Here is a 24,220-nt window from a genome sequence, read left to right as displayed (position 1 = left end):
GTTTCCTTCGTGGAGCTAGGAGGATGAGGCCTGTCGTCCAGTCCATAAGTTCCATTTTGTTCCATTCCATTTTAATGCATACAGTTTCCTCGTGGAGGGTGCTCTAGAGTTTAAGATGGTCTCAACAATCTCAGTTGAGAGACGAGGATTTACGAGATGGTCCCCCTCAGGGGCCAGACCCACAGCTTCCACAGCTCCGGCCGAGGGTGGAATATTGTGCCCTCGGCCTGAGAAAGAAGCTCCCTCCTGATCGGGATTTGTCATGGAGGGCCTGCTAGAAGAGCCATGCTGCCCGAAAACCATACTCGGGCCGGCCAGTACGGGGCTACTAGGAGCAAGCTGATCCCGTACCGCCGGACCCTCTCTAGAACCCCTGGGAGCAGAGTGATCGGGGGAAAAGCGTACAGACGCAGCCTCGGCCATGTCTGCACCATGGCATCCAGTCCCAGAGGAGCTGGATGCGTGAGAGAGAACCAGAGCGGACAGTGAGTGTTCTCGTGAGAGGCGAACAGATCCACTTCCGCCTGACCAAATTCCCTCCATATCAACTCCACCGTCTCGGGGTGGAGTCTCCATTCCCCGGGCCTCAGCCCCTGCCTCGAGAGGATGTCTGCTCCCACATTCTTGTCCCCGGGAATAAACATTGCTCTGACTGAGAGAAGTTTGCCCTGGGACCACAGAAGAACCTGTTGTGACAATCTGCATAGAGGGCGCGATCTCAGGCCCCCCTGTCGATTTATATATGAGACCACAGACGTATTGTCTGTTCGCACTAGAACATGATGGCCTCTGAGGTCCGGAAGAAAATGTCTGAGGGCCAGAATTACTGCCAACATCTCCAGGCAATTGATGTGCCATGAGAGATGATGGTCCTTCCAAAGACCCCTGGTGTAGCGGCCTTCCATGACCACACCCCAGCCTGTGAGGGATGCATCCGTGGTCCAAATTTTTCTCTGACACGATGCCCCCAACACATGACCCTGGGACAGGAACCACGGTTTCTTCCACATGACCAAAGAACGAAGGCCAAAGCCTCTTCGCCAAAGCCTTCCTCGCCTGAATGACAGTCCTCAGATCTGCCTTCGGCTTGGAGGACTTCGGCTGAGGGTGTTGCCTCTGGCTCCAGGCCTTTTGTGGGGGAGCACGAGAGGCAACACTCTCCCTCTGCTGCTCCAGGTGTGAGGAGCTGGCGGCTGCCTCGTGGGACTGACCCACGAGATCTAGGACGACGGTGGGGGATAAGCTGTTTGAATGCGGCTGATTGTCGTTTCGTCTCCTGAAACCTCTCGACGACAGTGTTGACTGCATCGCCGAAGAGGCCAGAAGACGAAAGCGGGGCATCGAGGAGGAAGGCCCTGTCCTTGTCCCCAATTCCCAACAAATTCAGCCACAAATGTCTCTCTGTAGCTACCAAAGCTGCCATGGAGCGGCCGATGGCGCAGGCCATCTCCTTGGTAGCACGAAGAGACAAGTCGACCGCTCGACACATCTCTTGGATGTCGTCGAGGACGACCTCCCCGCTGTCGTCCACCTCTTTGAGGAGGTCGGCCTGGTATGTCTGCAGAAGCCCCATCTGCCACCATATATGCTTTCCCAACCAAGGCCGATGTTGTACGGCAGGGCTTGGAGAGAAGCGCCGGAGCTCTGAGGGACGATGCAGCATCGGCGAGAGATGAGATGTGAATGTCTCTTCGACCCGTGGCATCGTCCCATAGCCCTTCTCTTTCGACCCCATTATCGAAGAATAAATATGAATATTGGGGCTCGATAAACGTGAAGAGAAAGGCTTATCCCACGATATCAACACCTTGGTGTGGAGATCGGAGAAAAATGGGAGGCTCCGGCGCGAAGGCAGTGACCGAGCTTGCAGGAAGCGCTCATCAAGCTTGCTTTTTCCGTCGCTTCCTGCTTTTCTGGTGGCCAATCGATAATCGGCCACAGCTCTGGTCACAACCTCAAGCAGCTCCTCAAAAGCAGGAGAGTGGGGTGACAAATCTTCACTTTCTCCTGCCTCGATGCTTAAAATATCCAGCTCCTCAGAACCAGATAATTCGAACATCGGGTCCTCTTCACGGGCGGAAGAAGCCGCAGAGCGGGCCTCCGACCCGCGAGCGGGACCACGGGAGCTGGCCTCTGAATGTTGAGAAAGGGCAGAGGCCGTCTCAACATCATCAGCCAACTCACTCTGCGAACCCCATGAATGCAAGCGCCGCGCTGCCTCGACAGACGCGGGACCTGATCCACGGGGAGCGCGTGCCTGGCCTGATTCATCGAACAGGCTCAGGCGGGAGCGGAGCATCCTCAGGGGCGTTAGATCACAGCACAGACAGCGCCCTTGAGCGCTGCCTGTGCATGCTCCACTCCCAAACAAACAACACAAAGCGAGTGTGTGTCACCCTCGCTCAAATAACGCGGGCAAGAGGACGCACACTGCCTGAATTGCTTGCTTTCCTTAGATGCCATAGTAGAATAATATATAACGTACAATACAACACCAAATAAGACACACAGTCACACAGAACGCTTGCTGAAGAACAGAAGCTGACGGTGTTATGTTCCGGAGTCCTTTTGTAGCTTACGCATCACCGTCACATGCAACGTCAGATGCATCACGCTGAAGGCATTCCCCAATGTGTCGATTCTCGACGCAGTGTGAGTTCCCTCGAAAGGGAAACTAAGATTGAGTGTCTGTGAAACCAACCAATTTGTAGCATACTCTGCATTAATTACTGTAATTGTTAATTAATAACTGTATAACTGTAAAACTCTAGAATATACATTAGCTGTACATGATAACCATTCACTGAAGATACAGAAATATACTGTGTATGACGCATTGTATTCATAGTACAACATCTGGTCAGGTGAATATGCAGGTGGACCTTGTTTTTGTTTTTTTAATTCAGTAAAGAACTGAGACGGAGGGAACAGTGTTGATCCAGTACAGGATGACAGCTGTCAGTCATCTTAAAGGTTTCGCTCTCTCCCACATCACTCCCGCCCTGTAGCTGCCCTGGAGGCTCCTGGGAGATCAACCCTGCCTGCACTGAACTGAGGCAGACATTGCTGTCAAGGTTGAAATTACACATGCATCCACACTCACAATCATGCTTGGGTGTTATCTTAACTTTTTTTCTACAGATTTAAGGCAGGCAAGTACTGAAGGTCAAAGAGGCATTGACCATCACTGTCTAACAATAGTGGCAACAAAGGCAGAGAAAGCGAGAGAGAGTGAGACAAGGAGAATTAAAGGTGAAATCAGAATTGGACAACCCCAATCTCACTGTCCCTGTCACCTAACAGCTTTCAGGAATCAAACAATCTCTCTCCAACACATATACATAAACGAACAGCGGCTTTAATATGTAATGTAGAGGTTTTCCCCAAAAATGTTTATGGTTAGTTTGTACTTATTCACCAATGAGAACTGATCACATATTATTAGGGATAGTTCATCCAAAAATGAAAATTCTGTCATATTTTACTCACCCTTATGGCACTGAAAATGTTAAATGTGGAACTCAAAAAAATAATGATAAATGTTTCAGCTGTTTTTGTCCATATGATGAAAGTCACTAGAAATCTAAACTTTCCAGTTCCTAAACCGACAGTTGAAATTAATTCCTAACGGCCTGACTGGTATATTAAAATCTTCGAAAGTGACCCAATCGCTTTAAATATGAACAGATCAAAAAGCCTTATTTACTCTCAATTAAAAAATAAAAAAAATAATGAATGCACATATATATAGACTATGTCATATATAGCTACATAAACCTCGAATGTCACTATGATTGATCATGTGACATGAGAAAACAAATTAGGTTTGACTTTAGTTTGATGTTTATGTTGCCATATTGTATGTAGTTTGTGTAAATGTGCATTTAAATCTGTTCATCAAGCATAGGTATTGTGTTGCCTCAGAAGACATATAATGTATAAGTTGGATCATATTAATTGCTTTCTATCTTTCTATCTTCTATCTTTGTTACAGCTTAAAAGCTTTGGATTAATAATATGGACAAGAAATGTCTTTGAAACATTATAGATGGGTGAATCCTGTAGGACCATAAATGTAATTTCACACACGGCTAAAAATAAAAATAATACAAACATGAGGAAAATGTTTGTGGTTAATGTGTAGTCTCTATCTATTCTTGCAGCAGGAAAAAAGAATAACCAAAATGTTCAATGAGCGGTTTGATGTCATTCGCACAATCAACAGACTTGTTGTCACCGCATATAATATTAGCCTCTCCACACCCTGGTGTTTACAGTAATTGATCTGAAACCCTTACAGTGCAGTGATCTGTGAATCTCGCCCTGTGGTCTTTATGTCATGACTGTGCCATTTCACCGCAAATGACAAACTGCATCCAAAATGTCAGTCGCTGCAGACTCGACTAATTAAATATTCTCTTTTAATTAAAGTCACCACCGGAGGATTATGGCAGCTGAGGGCATCGTTGTGGTTCTTCAGTACAGAACCTTTGTGAAATTGATACCCTTTTCCATCATATGATAAAAAAGTGAAAATGATTTGTCCTCGCTCGAGAAGGGCTCTGTTGTGTTTGCTAATTGCAGGTTAATTCTTAAGTGCTATTTGACATTTGATGTGTCACTTGGGTTATGCCTTTTACATTCCTCAGGGAATAAGATGAAGTATTAAGCCTGCATTATTAAAAGTTTGAAGTTGATTCCATTCATTAAATATTTAGAAGACCCAAGTCGTCACAAACAAACTTCCACTTCATGGTTAAAATTCTTCATTTGTGTAAGGAGAGTTATTATTAAGTTTTAATTAATAGCTGTGTCCAATGGAACTGAAATTTTGAGAATTGTCTTGGCCTTACATTTAGCTAGGGATTCACCTGCCTTTAATAAAAATAACTGAAATATGGGCTCTATTCGTATTGGGCTGTCTGTATGAGAGAGGAAAATTAAATAATTCATCAGTTTGAACCATTTGTCCTTACACCTCCATTTGTCTATGCTTCTTATCTCTATAGTTATTGTAGATTATTAATCAGTCTCATATGAATTGCAAGATTTCAACAGGTTTCAGTAGTAGATTTGAAAATGCAGCTTACATACTGCATTGTACATGGGGATACTTTTATATGCAGTATTTATTTTCCACTTTATATTCCTAATACAAGGCAACATCATTTCAACACAAAATCAATAAACATTTGTTCTTTATTGGTAAGACTGGGGTTCTGACTCAAATTATTTCGTTGATTTAAATAATTAAATTGTCCCCCCCCCCCCCCCCTTTTTTTTTTATTATTAATTAAAAGAAATACAATTTTAAAGCCAGCTCAACATTTAAATTTGATCAATATGACTGGCTGTTTAGAATTAAATCCTTGATTTAAACAGTTTTTCCATCATGTCATGACATTTATGCATACAACTTTAATCTTGAGCTCACTGGTGTGCACTCTTTTAAATTTAATACTAGTAATACATACTGAGAATATTATTTTTAAATGGCCATTTTGAATTCCCTATGAAACTGAATAAACACCTTTGGTGATGTTTGAAAGCAAAAATGTTTGAAAACATCACCAAAGGTGTTTTGTTTGAAAGCAAAAGAACCACCATAAAGAAGGAAATTTTAAGGAAACGTCATATATAAAAAAATATCAAACCAAATACCGTATTGTTCTGAATATAAGACAACTTATATTCAGAACAATACGGAACTGACTTCAGACATGCACTAAAAATCACCTTAAGATTAGTTGGTTAAAAGTCATTGAACAATTGTCTCAGAAAAATGTTAATCATGAAAAGCATTATTCTAGCATAATTAAAAGTTAATATAATAACCTTTTGAAAAAGGAAAAATCAAATGGCTATTCAAAAACTGAACAAGGCATTCTGATTTATTGATGTCTCTAAAATTTGGATTACAAACTAATTTCTACAGACTGTGGCTTTCATCAGTCAACTACCAGCAAGATTTCAGTTAAAATATATTCAGCACTGTTGCTTCTCTCCCTAGGAGCTGAAGTCTTACAAAGCTTCACTGCAGAGTTCTTAAACAAGTGACAAAGAACCCTTGGTAGACAGTGAAGTAACAAAAGGCATCTGTCATTCATACTGTATGACAAACACTAGCACAATGAACATGAAGAGTGTTAGTGGGGGAGGTGTAATGGTGTAGGTGGTGTTCCTGTCTCGGGTCTTGGATGGCTAGCAGTCATTAAGAGATCAATGTGTCTGTTAATCTGTCAATGAGAAAGTCAATGCATCTGTCTCGAAGCAAATGTGTGCATTGCCAGGAGCGTGTCAGCTGAAGGAAGTCAACTGGCAGCTGCTTAAACACTGTGCATTTTATTGGTTTAACCCTTCACTGACTACAACAGAAGCAGCCATGGACATGATCTACATTGGCCCCACACTCAGTGTTTGGACACTCAAGTTAAAGGTAGGGTAGGCAATTTGTTTTATAAACACTGTTTGAAACTCTATAAAAATCAATAATAGAAGTGGTCTAAATATTAGAAGTGGTCTAAATATTTAAAAATGTACATTTGTCTTCTGTGGAAGCTAAAAAATGTGTGTCCAATCATTGCATTCGGCCGAATTTTATTTATGTTCATTATTAGTGTAATGTTATGTGCTTTGCGACATGAGTCACCAAACAGCTTTCTATACATCTTGGCCCTTTAGCCACTAATGTCAATACTCAAGTGAGGAACCTTGGAGTAATTTTTGATTCGGAGCTGAAACTTGACAAACAAATCAATGCCGTGGTTAAAAGTAGCTTCTTTCAATTGCGGAGCATCGCTAAATTGAAGATAATTCTGTCTTTTAATGACATGAAATCGGTCATTCATGCGTTTATTTAATCCAGATTGGATTATTGAAACTCATTATTTTTGGGGTTGTCAAGAAACTTGCTCTCAAGGTTGCAGCTAATGCAAAATGCAGCCAGACTGTTGACAGGCACAATGAAATGGTCTAGCATTTCTCAGGTGCTGGCCTCTTTGTACTGGCTTCCTGTTGATTTTGGAGTCCAATATAAAGTTTTAATTATGGTTTTTAAAGGTTTGCACAGTCTTGCTTTGGAGTACATGTCATGTCTGTTACAGCATCATTGTTCGGCTAGACCTCTAAGATCTTCCCAGAGTTTGCTCTTACATGTTCCCAAATCACAGTTGAAAACCAAAGGAGATCGTGCCTTCTCTGTAGCAGCCCCACGTCTTTGGAATAGTCTTCCTCTGCATATCAGATCCTGTAACTCGTAAGAATGTTTTAAATCTATGCTGAAAACACACCTCTATGCTGTGGCATACAATTGCCCCTAGGTTTTGAGACACTGATCAGTGTTATTGAGTTGTTGTTGTTGTGTGTTTATTGAGTCATTTTTAGACATGTAAAGCACTTTGGTCAACTTGTGTTGTTTTTAAATGTCCTCAACAAATAAATGTTGATTGATGTTGATTGATGAGGTAATTTAACGCCGTCTCTCGTGATGCTTTACAGAATCTGCTGTGTGCGTTCATTGAGGAAGCGTGGCTTTGGAGACACTCTGAAGGGAGGGTGGGGGCTTATGGTTTCAAAGCTAACTTGCTAATGCTAGCCTCTCTGCAATTGCCTACCCTACTAACAATGCATTAGATGCAAAATGGCATCTGAAAAAAATTATGCTAAAAACATTTTCTTCACTTCATCATATTAATAACTATAGACATGTTCCATTAACTTCAAAATGTACAAATACTTTCGTGAAATTTCATAAAGAGTTTTCTTGGTCCAGAAGTGTCATGCCCAAAACATAAAATGCATGGTGATCGGTCACGTACAGAGTCCCGCACATGACATGCGGATGAAAAAACAGATATTGTGGCCACAGTATTGCTTTGTTGTGCTAATTTGTGGTGACTATGTACCTAAATTAATAAACACATTTTGGGAACTCATTTTAAAATGTTGGCCACATTATCTATTATCCCCCACATGGCATGAGCAGGACTCTGCAGTCAAACAATAAATAAACAAATGAATACAAAAATAGATGTGTGTGGCTAACAGGGTTGTGATACAGTTCCTGAATTTGAATTACATTTGAACTCGGAAGGCAAACATGATGCAGAATTGCACATGGAATTTGAATGTGAGAAAGTAGAATTGAAATGAATTGAAATGTTACATTTCAAATAACTTAATTTTCAACTATAAAGCAAAGTAGGTCAAGATAAATAATGAATGTTGGCTTGACATAGTCATGCTTCAAACTTTGCAAAAATATAAAAAGCATTGTAGACAGATAGACAGAGACAGACAGATGCCACCAAATGAGCCAGGACTACAAACAAAAGTGAATGATGCCCCTGGCTTGTAATTCGATGATGACACCTGATTGTACATCGTCTCTGTAACTGTGTGGAGACCTCTACACACAAAAACATATGTGACCTTCTTGCGATCTAAGCGATAAGCTAGCTTAAACCAGCTTTCCGGTTTTCCACATCATGTCACGATCAGACAATCAGTGTTTAGTCTGATGGCTGGCAGTGAGGCTGATTGCATCACGAGGGCAGGATCCCTTGTCTACAAGACACTCAAAACAGATGTCTGCTTTTAATCAGGATGACGATAGTCATCACACTAACGACTCATGCAATGAAGACGAGAGAGAGAGAAGTAGAGATCTAGACGGATACAAAAGGAGAATAAATGAATGCAGCAAGGAAATGATAGCTGTAGAGATGCAGCTTAATGTTTCTCTGACAGCATCACATTCTCAGGGAAGTGTGAGAACGCAGCCGGCAGGGATGGGAACATATGCTCTTTCAGCACGCTTATGAAGCTGGGTCTTAAAAGCCACTCTTTTGTTCTTGGCCCGCACACCCTTCTTTCCTTGTTCCTATTCTCTTCCTTTCTTTAAGTGTTCTCCGTTTTCACTAATGTTCTCTGGCATTGATTCTTATCATTTATCTCTCTCCCTTTGTTCTCCTCCACCATCCTTCTTTTCCTGCTCCGAACAGGGGAATTACTGGATTAGTATATGGAGTGATCAATTGGGAGAGACAGAATCATGTTTGATGTTTAATCTTGAGATTTAGAGACTGTCATTGGCCATCATTACTGAATTTATCTCACAGCAAGATAGAGCATGTGTGTGTGTGTGTGTGTGTGTAAGGTAGTGTACTGCTGCAACTTGATTCAGTAACACTCTACAATAAGGTAGTATGTAAACATTAATTAATGTAATAATTTTAATAATCTGATCTTAGTTAATTTCTTTAAATACAAACAAATACATTTTAACAGTGAATATGTTACCCTTAACTGACTGAAGGTTATATTTAGAAATTATAATTAAAATAGATTAATACTTGCTGCAAATTAATACAAATTAAAATAAAAAATAATTATTATACCTGTTCAGTTAAACTAACAAGTTTTACAGCATTAATTAATCTTAATGTCAATTTCTACATAACTAAGATTAATAAATGCTGTAAATTATTAATAGAGTTAACCCAACAAACACAAAAAGTTTGTAATTAAAAATAAAAATGGTAGGGTATATTTAAAATTATGTAAATTGTTAATTTATATTAACCTGGCCCTTGCCAGATGAATTTCGCTCCGCCTAGCTTCACTCACATCCATCTGGAACCTCTTCCATTGAGAGTGATTTCTCCAACCAACTTTATGGTTTACCCAATCAGGACGCAGCGCGGGAGTTTCATAGATGTGACGTAGTGGAGAAGCGACCGTGAGACTGTTTTGATTCAGACAACAATGGCGGCTCGCATCGAGGAAACAAGCGTTAACATTGATGCTGTTAACATTGATTTCATCCGTGTTGTCCAATCTACCTAATATTGTTTCATTAAAAGAACATCAGAGAACGGCTCTTAAGGCTTTTGTTGGTGGAAACGATGTTATATAGATCAGTGCCTTCTCCCGACCGGATTCTTCAGCGTCACGGGTTGGCTTCGGTGTGAGTGGTTGAAATAGCACGTCGATAAAGATGACAGACAAGTGGCTTATCCAATCATATGCAAGGATTTTTGATAAGGCCCAGCCTTCTGAAACGCCATTTCAATGGATCGGTTCCAGATGGATGTGAGTGAAGCTAGGCGGAGCGAAATTCATCTGGCAAGGGCCAGGTTAAATTTATATAACCAATTTAACAAATAGAAAAGTCAATAATAAGACCTATTGTTCATTGATTATTCACGATGCCCAATACATTCACTAATGCGTACGCACAAAAACGTATTGTAATCTGTTATCCTTGATTCAATTTCTTGGAAGGGTGTTTCTATGTGTAACAGGAAAACAATGATTTATTTAACAGTTTACACCACACACTTAGCCACCATTAAAGATGGTTTATTTCAAAAAGGTCACGCCTGCTGCATAAACGTTTTCAGATCAAAATAATAAAATAAATCAATGTTCTGACATTTCCCTCCTGCTATGATTTATTTTCCATGTCTATATTGTCTCAATCTCTACACGTCTAGAACTCTAACCCCTCATTTCATCTCAAAACCTAATCTCATAACATAATGTGTTATGAAAATAGAGGCTTACTCGATCCAATCACAGCTACAACCCTGTGGAACTGCCTTCGCCCTGCGCAATTATTTAAAAACACGCATTTAGAAATATACAACCGGGCTATGAAATATGAATGAGTAATAAGAAACAGCCAAACATTGAAAACCATTTTTCCAGAAAGGGAAGAAAAACAAGTTGCATTCCAAGTGCTGCCCCCTCCCCCCAATAGTGTGTCCACAAATTGAGTTTCAATCTAAAACTTTTACATTTCAGGTCTTAGTGCTTTTTTAATATTTCAGAGAGGAGTTGTGGGTACTTTTGATAAAAGCACCATTTGATAATGCTGGATCACGTAGCACTCTAATAGATCTGCTCCCATAAATGATTTATATAGTGCTCATTTTTAGTCCTCTCCTTTTAGCAGATAAAAAAATAATAGTGGAATACATTATCTCGGGGCAAAGCACGGGTCACAAACGGAATACAGAATATCGCCACCACAGGTGATAATGCACGTGAGCGTGTGTTTTTTGTGCATGCAAGAATACATAGATGTGTGATGTTCCTGTCAGTCCTTCCTTGTGTGTATGTGTGTTGCGTCTGTATGTCTGTAAAATCCTAATCAGAGGTTGATGCGCTGGTCATTATTCCTACAACCTTATAATTTGGAGATCCACCATTTAAAGGGAACAGGGTCTGATACAGGGTCAAAGTGACCTCGATATGCTTGGATACATGGAGATTCCTGTGGGGTTTACCCTATAATTACAGAGTTTTTTTATGGGGGAAGGTGTGATGTCCCTGTCAGTCCTTCCTTGTGTGTATGTGTGTTGCGTCTGTATGTCTGTATTGTCTACAGGTGACTGGCTGATTGCGGCGTGATTGGGAGCACCGGTGCGCAGGTTCTTCGTTCCTTACAAAAGCTGTCGGGCTCTTGTTGGTGGGTGTGCTGTTGGTGGGTGTGCTTCTGCTCCGATTCGGGATGGCGGTTCCGGAGGTGTCGCGTCGATTCGGCTAGCCGTGAATGGCCGAACTTCGGCTTAATTCAAAGAACAATGTGTAATAAAGTGCCGTTTTCATCAATGTAAATGTATTCGTTCTCTCCTTATTTGTGGTGATTCTTTTGAATCACAACAGATGTGTGTTTACATGTGTGTGCGAGAGAAAAAGTAACAGAGGGTGAAAGAAAGAGACATACAGAATGAGCATGCAATGCATGACAAAGTCAAAAGTGAAGATGTGAAATATCTTTTTGACTGACACCTAAATACTTTCATCTGTCAAAGCTTTAGGTGTGTGTATGCCTGTAATGTTATGCTTGGTTTTACCTGAAGAAATATCAGTGTAGGAGAAACCGATTTTTTTTTTTACACCTGTGTGCCTCCCTACATCACCTCTCTGTTTCTCTCTTCCTATTTTGCATTAATGCTGAGGGGGGGGAAAAAGTGTCATTCCTATTTATAGGAGCTCCCGGTGTCTGGCAGAAAAAAGTGTTCTCTCTTTCCTCTGTCATGCTCCCTGCCGAAATGAAAACAAGAAGCAACAAAAGGACAAGGGCAGGAAATACGTAGTAAAGAACGAGAGGATTGAAAGGTCTCATTTTGATATTAAAGCAAAGCTGTAGGTCACAGCACAGGCTCAAAGTAGCTCAGTCTACAACACTATTTCCATTTGTTGTAGCAGTGGCACACTTTACTTTAAGCTTACGTCATCGGGACAGTGCATGATTTTGCGAACACATGCAATCAATTATTAGATATCAAAATAAAATGGATTTGAGTGGGTGGAATTCATCCTAAACTGTAGTGACTGTGGACATGCAGTCTGTAAAGGGAAGGTGATGTGTGTTTTGGAGGGCTGATTAAGCTCAAAGCTCAAACCCATTTTTGTACTGAAAATCACAAATGATAGTGCTGGAACAAGAGCGGCAAATCAAGCCAGCAGTTATGGCTTATATCTGCAAACACGCGGTTATCTAGACAAAAAGTTGTATTCAGAGTTACCGTAAACGAAAGCCAGGAACTAAAATCAATAAAGGTCAGTTTGAGGTGATAGAACAAAATAGCCAGTTTCACGTAAAGCAGATCATAGACAAATTCATTTATTTTCAATTTCTAAAGGTTTCTAATTAGAGTGCATTAGGAGAACATATCAATTGTCACAATATTGCATAGGCATTTATGTTGTTGACAGTTTGAAGAATTTAATGTTATTTGTGCTGCCTTCACCACTATTTTGAAGACATCTTCCATAAAACAAATGCTTTGTCTTCTATTCAATCAAATGTTGACATATATATGTTGACATATACACGTCCAAAAGTCTGATACCATGAGTGAAAATACTGTTATTCTGCATCAACTACATACACTACCATTCAAAAGTTTGTTGTCAGTAAGATTTTTTAATGATTTTGAATAAGTATTTCATGCTCACCAAGGCTGCATTTATTTGGATAATTTTTTTTTTTTTTTTTAACTGTAAAAATAAATACATAAAATAAATAAACTATTTTACATTTAAAAATATTTTAAAATGTAATTTATTTCTATGATGGCAAAGCTGAATTTTGAATATGCTAATTTATAGCTCAGGAAACATTTCTTATTATTATAAATGTTGAAAACAGTTTTGTTGCTAATATTTTTTGTGGTTCTTTGATAAAAGTTCAAAAGGACATAATTTGTAACATAATACATTTAATGTGTACTTGCTGAATGTACAATTTAATGTGTACTTGCTGAATAAAAAAAAAAACTTTCTCTCCATTCTCTCTCGTTGTTCTTCGTTTCATTTTTACATTTCATTAGTCTCCCTTCTATATACACACACACCAGCACTACCCCCCTATAGCCCAAACACACAGTCATATACTATGACTGTGGGTGTCTTCTTTCCCAGTTGCAACAGTCTCTTGAGCAGCAAAAAGTGGGACGGTTATGAAGAACTAATAGCCTGACAGACTGCATACACAATCTCTCGCCTCAAGACATTTCCTCTCAACATCATTCTCTTTCTATCTCTCTCTTCTATCAACAGCCTATATGATGTGACTGATTTTACTCTTTTCCATATACAGTACACTCATATATGTACATGCATATGTAATCTATGTATCTAGGCACATGTGACTATGTGATTAGAACCGTGTTTTGTACAGTATTAACATTTACGCACTGATCCATCAGTGATGTGGCGAAGAAAAACCACCTGTGCTACTGAAGATCTGAAGAAACTTTCTTTCCCTCAAATTTTCAAGAAACATGTATATAATGTGATAGATTTTGCAGTTCAGTGAGCCATGCATATTTACATATAGACAGATGACTTCGAATGTGCTATTGTATACAAATATATAGATGTGCATGAAGATGTTATTGATCCCTGAGGGAAAGTCCAGGAAAGAACAGCCTCCGTTGTGAGCAGGATTCAATCCTACGCAGGGAGACCCAGCGGATAAACAATCTCAAAACCCAGAGTAATCAGAATAACTGGCCACCATCATCATCACAATCATATTGTCATCATCATATCAATCTCACTAAGTGCTTTCACAATACGTTTCATGTTTTTAAGCAGTCAAATATGACAGCGACTTTGAGGGTCAATCTGTTATGAACCTCAATAAAGATAGCAGTACATCTACTACATGTTATTAATGAACCAGACAGAGGATTAATGCTCCAGTACATGGTTGTTTAGAGAGATTAGATGCATGTGATATCAAAAGTTTTTGACTTTTCTTCCTTTGCTTTTAGCCTACTTCAATCCGGGTTTTAAAATTTGATTTAAAATTGAGAGAAAAGAACAGCAGGCAGCATGAAATGTGATGGATTAAATAAATAATTATCTTCTTTTTTTTTTTTGGTTTCTGAAATCTGCATCTACAGCTAAAAAATAAAATCCTGTCATTGTTTACTCACCGTCATGTCATTTCAGACCTGGAAGACTTTCTTTCTTCTGCAGTCCTTTAAATGGAAAGTTCAATCAAATATAAAAAAAATATTTAAATACCTTGAAGATATTTAGAAAAACACTGGAGTCCTAAAAAACACTAGACTCCATTGAAAGTCATACAGGTTTGCAACTATTTGAAGGTGAGTAAATGATGACATATACTGGCCTATGGCCTATGTGTAACAGTCAGGGCTTGACATTAACACCCGCCAACCCGCCAAATGCGGGTGGATTTCAGCGTTGGCGTGTAACGCAGTCACTCCTACTAGCCACTTTGGCGGGTTGAATTTTATATAGGCCTAATATACATTTTTCAATTGTAGTCTTTTAAAAAGGCATCTGAAATAATAAACAAAGTGCAATCTAGTGTTGGCAGTAATATTGATTTTTCGATACATATTGATACTGAAATATCTGAAACTCTTCCGCAGAATAGATACAAAAGATACCAGCTGCGTGTTCTCGCTCTCTAATCTCTCCGTCAGCGAGTTGACACACCAACCCTTTACTCACTCGTTTAATTTGCTCCGGATAAATATTGTTGGTGGTACAGGGCTTGAATTCTGGCAAGGGATTGCGCATATTGAGCACAATTTTAGTCATTCCCCAGATTTTGTGCTCACACAAGTGCGTGCACGTAAAGTATATTGGCTATATAAAACAGTATAATGGGTCCATGCGTCAGGTCTTAAAGTGACAGTAGCCTAATATACCAGCTGCCGAATTATGAGATGCTATTAAAAATATCTATATGGTAATTATTCCCCTATGGTATCGGTGTCCAAATTGTGGCCAGTGAAAATGCTGAGTGGCTAGTAACTTTGGAAAACCACAAGCCACAGTGGCTGGTGAGCAAAAAAAGTTAATGTCAAGCCCTGGTAACAGTATATTGGATCCATGCTCTCCATAAACTCTTAAAGTGACATCAATATTTTATTCCTGCTGCTGTCTGTCATGTTAATCAGGGAACAAAAGACAAAGAAAATCACTCTCTACTCTTGACTGAATACATTTTGTAACTTTAATTGTAAGCATTAATCTATATTTAATTTTTACACTGAAAACTATCCAGTGTTATTTTACCTGAAAAACGTAAAGCCCTGTTTATTTAATTTTGCAATTTGTTGTTTGCAATTTGGGTATTTGTTCTTATTTCAATTACTGATATTTTACTTGTGGGTTTTTTTTATGAAAGTAAAATTTTCCATTGAAGAAAACGTCTCAGGTTACGTCTGTAACCATAGTTCCCTGAGATAGGGAACGAGACGATGCGTCGATGACGCTTTGGGAACGCCTCCAGCGTGAATGCGTCTGAAGCATCTATGTCAACTAGTCCAATGGAAAGAATGAGCGTCACGGGCGGGTGACGTCATGACCAGGAAGAGATAAAGCGCATCTGGTGCAAACCGGCATTAGCTTCGAAAATTACCGAAGCAAGTCGATCGCAGGGATGCAGGAAGAATGGCAGGGCGACGCATCGTCTCGTTCCCTATCTCAGGGAACTATGGTTACAGACGTGACCTGAGACGTTCCCTTTCGAGGGAACTCGCGATGCGTCGATGACGCTTTGGGAACGAGAATACCCGAAACGCCAAACTTTCAAGTACCTGAGTGTCAGCCTGTTGTCAACTAAACACTAAGCACCTGGGACCCTGGGGCAGCATCCAGGTCCAAGCTGTAAAACCTCACGAATGTGAGCGGTGAGGACCAGCCCGCCACGTCACAAACGTCTTGGAGAGAAACCCCAAATAATAAGGCTTTAGAGGCCGCCATACCCCTCGTAGAGTGAGCTCTGACCGCCAAAGGACACGGCTGGTCAGAGTACTTGTAAGCAAGTGAAATAGCCTCGACTATCCACTTACTGACCGTCTGCTTAGAAGCAGGAAGACCTTTCTTGCGTGATCCAAAGCAAACACATAGCTGGTCGGATTTTCTCCACGAAGTCCGATGAACATAAGTGTCTAGTGCTCGCACTGGACACAAGAGGTTCAGCTTTTCCTGGTCCGAAGAGGTAAAAGGAGGAGGACAGAAAGCCTGCAGCACAATAGGCCTCGGAATCATGGTCAGCACCTTAGGGACGTATCCCTGTTTTGGATATAAAAATGCCTTGACCATCCCCGGTGCAAACTCAAGGCAAGTGGGGGAAACCGAAAGGGCCTGAAGGTCTCCGACTCTTTTGAGGGACGAAATAGCTAGCAGAAAGATAGTCTTAAAAGTAAGAAATTTCTCTGACACCGAATCTAAGGGCTCGAATGGAGCCCTAGACAGGCCTTCTAAAACTATTGCAAGGTCCCAAGCCGGCACCCTAGTGCGAGTTGCAGGCCTCAGCCTCAATGTGCCACGAAGGAAACGTGTGATCAGGGGGTCTCGACCCAACGATGTACCACCCACCAGGGCGTGGAAAGCCGCTATGGCCGCCACGTATACCTTGAGCGTGGATGGACACACCTGACGTAAAGCGCTCTTGCAGAAACTCAAGTACTGTGTTCACTGAACAGTTAACTGGATCCCACTGATGCTGGTGACACCAAGAAGTGAAAACTCTCCATTTTAGTGCATAAAGTTTCCTCGTAGCGGGAGCTCTGGAGCTTAGAATGGTCTCAACAACCTCGGTTGAGAGACCACTCTCTATGAGTTGGGCCCCCTCAGGGACCAAACCTACAGTTTCCAAATCCCCTGCCGGGGGTGCGATATTGCGCCCCCTGCCTGAGACGGAAGGTCTCTCCTGATCAGGACCTCCAAGGGAGGGCTGTCGAGGAGAAGAATTAGGTCCGCAAACCAAATTCGGCTCGTTCAGCGTGGTGCTACTAGCAGTAGGCTTATTCCATCCTGGCGTATTATCTCCAGAACTCCTGGGAGCAGAGCAACAGGGGAAATTACGTACAGACGCAGCCTCAGCCACGTCTGCACCATAGCATCCAGCCCCAAGAGCTCCCCAGCCGGTGAGGGAAGCATCTGTCGAGATAGCAACTCGATGGCAAAGAGCTCCCAACACCGGAACCTGGGACAAGAACCAGTGTTTCCTCCATATAACCAAGGCGCGGGGATACTGCCGCGTGATCTTGATCGTACGGAGTGGGTTTCCCCTCGGGGAGAACCCTCTGGTCCTGAGCCACCACTGCAAAGGTCTCACGTACAGCAGGCCAAAGGGTATCACATTGGACGCTGCTGCCCTGAGGCCTAACAGTCCCTCGGACTGTTTCACAGTGCGTGACTGGCCTAGCCTTAGCTCTTTTGTGGCAGTAAGGATAACAGCTACACGAGCGGGCGACAGAACGGCTCGCATCGTGACTGAATCCCAAACCACTCCAAGAAAAGTGGTCCTCTGTACTGGAGGAAGCACACTCTTCTTGGTATTGAGCCTCAACCCCAACCTTCGCATATGAGCGAGGACGACACCTCAATGCCGAACCGCTAACTGTTCTGATTCCACTAGAATCAGCCAGTCGACTATGCAATTCAGAATGCGTATGCACTGCAGCCTGGACGGGGCCAGAGCTGCATCTACGCACTTTGTGAATGTGTGGGATGATAAAGCTAGACCGATAGGAAGTGCCTGATACTGGTGTTCTTTGCCCCTGAAAGAAAACCTCAGGAACCTCCTGTGCTGAGGGAGGATGGAGATATGGAAGTATGCGTCTTTCAGATCTATCGTGACCAACCAGTCCTCGGATCTGGTTTGAGTCACGATCTGTTTGAGTGTCAGCAACATGGACTTGAGTTCCAGCCCCGAACACTCCAACAGAAGAAGATTTAGAAAATGACGCAGCTCCCCATCCTTTTTTGGATCCATTACCAGAGCCTGCTCGGGATGCACTACCGTGAGCAACACCCTGTTGTAGCCTGGAGGACGAGAACCAAACTGGAATCTGCCTCTTACTACTAACTGCAGGACCCATAGAGATATATTTGGCAGTAGCTTCCGCGCTGCCAGAAAATCTACCAAGGGAACCAGCCCCTCGAGGCTGGCCTCTGGTGTAGTTGAGACAGCCAGTTCGGGGACCTGAAGCATACTGGCAGGAACTACCCGAACTGACTGTTTTCGATCCCCCTCAGAGGGCGCGAGTCTGACGCAATGTCGAGTTGACACTGTGCCAAAGGCTCGCAGGAGACCGCTGCGTCCCGAAGCACCAAGGGTGGCGTGGTTGGCAGAACGGTCTCGTGAGGACACTAAGATGGAACGGGCACCGTATAATGAGGTGTACACCGTTCCACCCTGGTTGGGGCTGCCCTCACCAGTCTGATGCCGGTGGCGCCAAGACCTTTTCTTTTGAGCCAAAGCCTTCTCAGCGTGAAGAACGGTCCTCGGATCCGGCTTCTGCTTTGAAGGCTTTGGCTGCTGTGGTGCGTATGAGAAACTAGACGGCTGGAGCTGCTCACGCCCAGCACCCCCAGGGGGACATAGCGAGGGAGAGATATTTTAACCGCCTCTGACTGTAATTTGGCCTCCTGGAGACTCTCGACGACCGAAATAACCGCGTCGCCGAAGAGACCAGAAGGATTGATGGGAGCATCAAGAAAAACAGCTGTATCTTTCTCCTTGATCTCCGTCAAATTGAGCCAGAGGTGTCTCTCAGTGGCCACAAGGGCTGCCATAGATAGCCCTGAGAGATAAATCTGTGGCCCGACGAAGTTCTCGAACCCCATCGGGCTTAACTCCCTCACTTATGTCCAAATCCCCCAGCAGGTTATCCTGATATGCTTGTAACACTGCCATAGTGTGCAAGCAAGCTCCAGCTTGACCCGCTGCCGTATATGCTTTTCCCACTAGATTAGAAGTAGTTTTCTTAAATGGTTTAGTGAAAAAAGCCGGCGCCTTCAGGGACGATGCTGAACTGGGAGACAGATAGCTCGCAAGCGTTTGTTCTACCCGGGGCATTGCCCCATATCCATACTCTCTCAACCCCCTAATATCTGAATATACATGAACTTGGGGGCTGATACAAGATGAGTAAGGTTTTTCCCATGATCTAGACAGCTCGCTGTGCAGATCAGGAAAAAAATGGAAGGCGCCGTGATGGGGGTGAAACAATAGGGGGAAGGAAGCGCTCGTTTAATTTATTTTTATTTTTAGGACGAGCGCCCCTTTTATCTGCTGGCCATTCAATATTTAATTTATCTACAGCCTTAGTAATCACCTCCATCCGCTCCTCATACGCTGCGGAAAGAGATGGCGAATCCTCTTCCCCCGTGATTGTGTCACTTTCAATGCCCAGTATATCTACCTCCTCGGAGGTAGAGTACTGAAGCATTGATCTCTCTCCCCGGGCAGAAGTATCCGCGGCGCGGGCTTCCGATACCGGAGAGAGAGCAATGGATCCCTCGGGAAAGGGAGGAGAAAAGATCCTCGGACCCGTCTCCAGCCCCGTAAAGAGATCCATTTGCGATCCCTAGGAATGCATTCTCCGCGCTGCCTCGGCAGACGCGGGTCCTGCACCCTGAGAACCGCGAACCTGAACACTTTCCTCGAAAAGTGACAGGCGGGAGCGGAGCATGCGAAGCGAAAGCTTCTCACAATGTTGGCAATTAGCCCCCTCGAAGGCTGACACCGCATGCTCTACTCCCAAACAAATCACACAAAGCTTGTGTGTGTCCCCACTCGTTAAATAACGCGAGCAGGGAGAAACACAGAGTCTGTGCAATTGTTTCGCCATAGTGTTAGATATATATATATATAACAGACAGACAACAGTAAATATAACAGACAGATTGACACAGATCGCTTGCTGAGGCAACAGAAGCTAATGCCGGTTTGCACCGGATGCGCTTTATCTCTTCCTGGTTATGACGTCACCCGCCCGTGACGCTCATTCTTTCCATTGGACTAGTTGACATAGATGCTTCAGACGCATTCACGCTGGAGGCGTTCCCAAAGCGTCATCGACGCATCGCGAGTTCCCTCGAAAGGGAAGTAGATTTTTGTTTGTATATGCTGAAATTCGGAATAAGCAAAAATTGGTATTGCCAGGTCACACTTACAAAAAATCGGAAATCCGAATTGGCCAAGAAAATTGCAATCAGTGCATCTCTACAAACAATATTCAAATCAGTTGTCAGTCCACATGACAATCCACACATCTCTCTTTAGTGGTGGCTGTTGTTCCCCATGCGTGTAAAGCCTAGTTCACACTACATGATTTTAAAACGTCGGGCTGAACTGTGCGGTTCACACTACATGACTTGCTCTCTGTGAAATCAGGAGTGTTCAAGTTGTTGAGCTGTTCACACCACACGACACAACGTGATTGATCCGCAACAGGAGGTAACGTACTACACGAGTTGACAACAACTCTGTCACCCAACGATTCTATCTTGTCTACAAACCACGTTTTGTCACAAGAAATCACGCGATAAAACCCAGCGAAGAAGACGAAGACCCATGCCTTGCTCTGATTGGAGCAACCCATGCCTTGCTCTGATTGGCTGTAGCTCATGACATCACTGAGGTTGAGTCGTGCGACAGCTCTGGATATCTAGCATGCTAGATATTTTTCTGGGCTCGACGACGCGTCTGCGAGGCGTCAGCGAGCGTCTTTGATGCGTTGTTGGCTCTTTCATATTAACAGATTGGCGAGCGTCCATCGTCCGCTAATCCCCCGCGATTTGCACGCGATAACACCCTGACCTGTCGGCGAGCTCAACGATTTGCAAATCGGGCTTAAATCGGGCTTATAATCCTGTAGTGTGAACTAGGCTTAAATCCACATATAAAGTGGATAATAAGTTGTTTCCAGAACCACAGCTCTCTTTTTTCCCCCATTTCATTAACATTAAGATTACAATAAAAGCCTCACTTTGGTGTGATACACTGGCGGTGCCACCCACTGTGGCAGTTGGCACACCTAAAAATGGATGCAGAATTATTTTTTATAATCTTAATAAAAAATGATTTACTAAACTCGGGCTATTGTAAACTTACTTACAATATTTTTTTTTAAATCAACCCTTTCACGCGTAAGTTAAAAATATTTTAACTGACCCATTGTTTCCATGGCGACGCATCATGATTGTCACGTAACACACCGCAGCCACAATAACTGACAGATGTATCGCTATTCGCTTTTAGTTTTTCCTTTTTTATTCAAAATATTCACAAACTTGCTTACCATGTCAACTATCTGATATTCCGATTCTTCGTTTAAAAACCTTTATAAATGATCTTGATCTATATAACGAGATGAGTCGGACGGATTTACAGCACCGGGATTCATCCGTTTCTCCCGAAATACTAGAAAGTAAGTGGCCGTTGAACTGGGAGAAGAATAGAGTAAACTTTATAGTTCCGCTATGTGTGTCTGATATATGAATAAAACACGTCAGCAAATTACATTTGAATAGATTATTGCTGCTTCCATAGACATCAGTGTGTATTTTTCAACCTCCAAATGTATTGTTTTACTAGTGCTTATGTGTATTTAAATGTCTGAAACCTAAAATAAACATTATGTGAAAACACTGCATATTAGTTGTGATATATGACAAGCACTGAGCGCGTCAATTTCTGGCTCAGCGCCAGCCAACGCGCGAAAGCAGTTTGAATCTGGCAGTTCTGTGACGTCACTGAACATTCTAAATCATACTCTCAGGGGCACAGAAATTAAAATCCAATATATGGTGCCGTAACGCTCAAAATGTTAAAATGTAATTTACATTTTAAAAAATGTTCGTTAAAAAAATATCTGCCGACATTCGGACTGCCAACCAATCAGCAAACAGCAGCTGACTGTGACCCCAGCATCTCACCGGAGATGTTTGCCGCATATATAAACAACAGAGATTTTTTTGAAAAAAAAAGCTTAAAGCTGCTTAAAGCTGCAGTCCGCAGTTTTTCCTCTTTGTCGCCATCTCTGTTCGAAATCTGCAATTGCAGTCAATCGCGGAATTATCAACATTACATGAGTTGTAGTTCAACACCGTACAGCGTGGATGAACACAATGTTTGAGGAGAGTGTGCAGCTGTCAATCAGCGCCGGTTTCGATACTGGCATTCAGAATCACAGATTATTATTTTTGGAAGTATGACCAACATAATAATTTTCACCGGAAAATGTCATCTGAACAAGTAGTAACATCAACTTTTGTTCTGGTTCTGACATTGCAGTAAATTGCGCTGATTAAATCTAAAAATCGCTTATCATCACGCAAAACCGTGCAAATTATACTTTGTTCTCAAATTGTTAATGTTAACAACGTCAGCATTGCGTGACTACCTTCTGATATTTATCATTGTTTTCGCATGGGCCGGTTGCAGTCTCTTTTTTTCTGTAGCCACTCCGAGGTCCGAACGAAGTCTTTTGCATTTTACAGCGGGTGAATCTGTTGTCACTGGTGATTGTCATTTGAACCTTTCTGGATCCGCCATCAAATTGATAAGTTTAATTATATCAAGTGCTGTGAGAAAAGGCTATAAATCTCCACCTCCAACATCCTCACACTAGGGGTGTGCGATATTGACAAAAAAGATATCTCGATATTTTTTTGGATTTTGCCGATAACGATAATCAGACAATATTTCGCATTATTCAAAAATGTGTTCGTAAATGTCTTATATTTTACTAGCTCCGTTTTACAATGTCAATATGATATTAATATATTACTAATTGAAACATATTGTTGGAAAGGGTATTTATTATTTAAAACTGAAGCATTCAAGTAGAAACAACACAAATCACTGCTCTGCTGTAAGGTGAACTGTGCAGAATACAAGCAAATATGACATTATAATAAAAGTATCTAAATGCAAACTTCTGTCAAAAACAGCACTAGAAAACCTTTGTAAACAAACTATTCCCTTCTGTAAAATGTTCTATAGCCAAAAATACAAAAACTAGCCCATAGTAATCTCAATTGAATTACTAACTTCAAGTTCTGTCCAATATTGCACAAAAAGTAAACAGCTGTAACAGCTGTAAAATTAGAAATCCTTCAGATTTGTCAAATATTGCACACAGGAAAAAAATATGTATATGTAAACAAATGATTCTACTGTAAACAAAGTCTACGATTTAAAGACTAAAAGGTAAAAAAATCTAACGTCTTTAAAAGCTGTTTAAAACCATCTCTCTCAACCGCTTGAATTGGCACCATGTCTCTGGCAATGTAATTGGTAACAGCGTTTGTTAGGCTATATCTTGCCATCTGTCGCTTTTTCTGTCGTAAGGAACTTTCGGCTGACTCGCAAAGCTTTTCATAATCCTCATATTAAGTGCGGTGGGTAGTTCGAAGATGAAGAAAGAGATTGGTCGTCGAGCTGCTTTTGACTGTAACCGATTTTCGGCACATTTTGCAGATCGGCGTCTTTTGACTATAGAAGGCACTATGAAGTAGGTGGCAATTGTAAAATAATGGTTGTGCCACAGAAAGTATGTTCTACCCTGATTTGCTCAGCAGAAATTAATGTTGGCTGCATGCTCTCAAAGTTGAAGGAACTTAAGGAGAAAACTGAAGAGGCAGAGTATGAAGAAGAAAGTGATGATGAGTTGACACCAGATGACACCATAGTCTCTTCCTACAATACGGAAGGAGCTCCAGGACCAACGTAAGCAGGCCCTGAAGGAAGCAAGAGAAGCCAGAACAGCTCAAGCCAGAGGAAGTCACCAGATGCCTGGAAGTATAACTGAAGACCCGTCACCGCAGCTAGAGATATCATACCTGGAGGTATCCCGAAGAGTGAGCTCTAACTTGTATAACCACCTGGCATGGATGATAACAGATGCATCTCCAGAGTTAG

At 42.0% G+C, this 24,220-nt stretch overlaps 1 protein-coding gene across 1 annotated transcript in view; it reads right to left on the bottom strand.

Annotated features, from left to right (window-relative positions):
• The window catches only part of LOC130078833 (fibrinogen C domain-containing protein 1-like), a 120,554-nt gene that overhangs the window by 12,402 nt on the left and 83,932 nt on the right, over window positions 1-24,220 (bottom strand). The window lies entirely within an intron of this gene.

The sequence above is a fragment of the Rhinichthys klamathensis genome, unplaced genomic scaffold, assembly GCF_029890125.1.
Source record: "Rhinichthys klamathensis goyatoka isolate OS25496 unplaced genomic scaffold, OSU_Roscu_1.1 h1tg001000l_1, whole genome shotgun sequence".
NCBI lineage: Eukaryota > Metazoa > Chordata > Actinopteri > Cypriniformes > Leuciscidae > Rhinichthys > Rhinichthys klamathensis.
The sequence above is the reverse complement of the archived record's forward strand: the minus strand, read 5'-3'. Positions and strand labels throughout refer to the sequence as shown.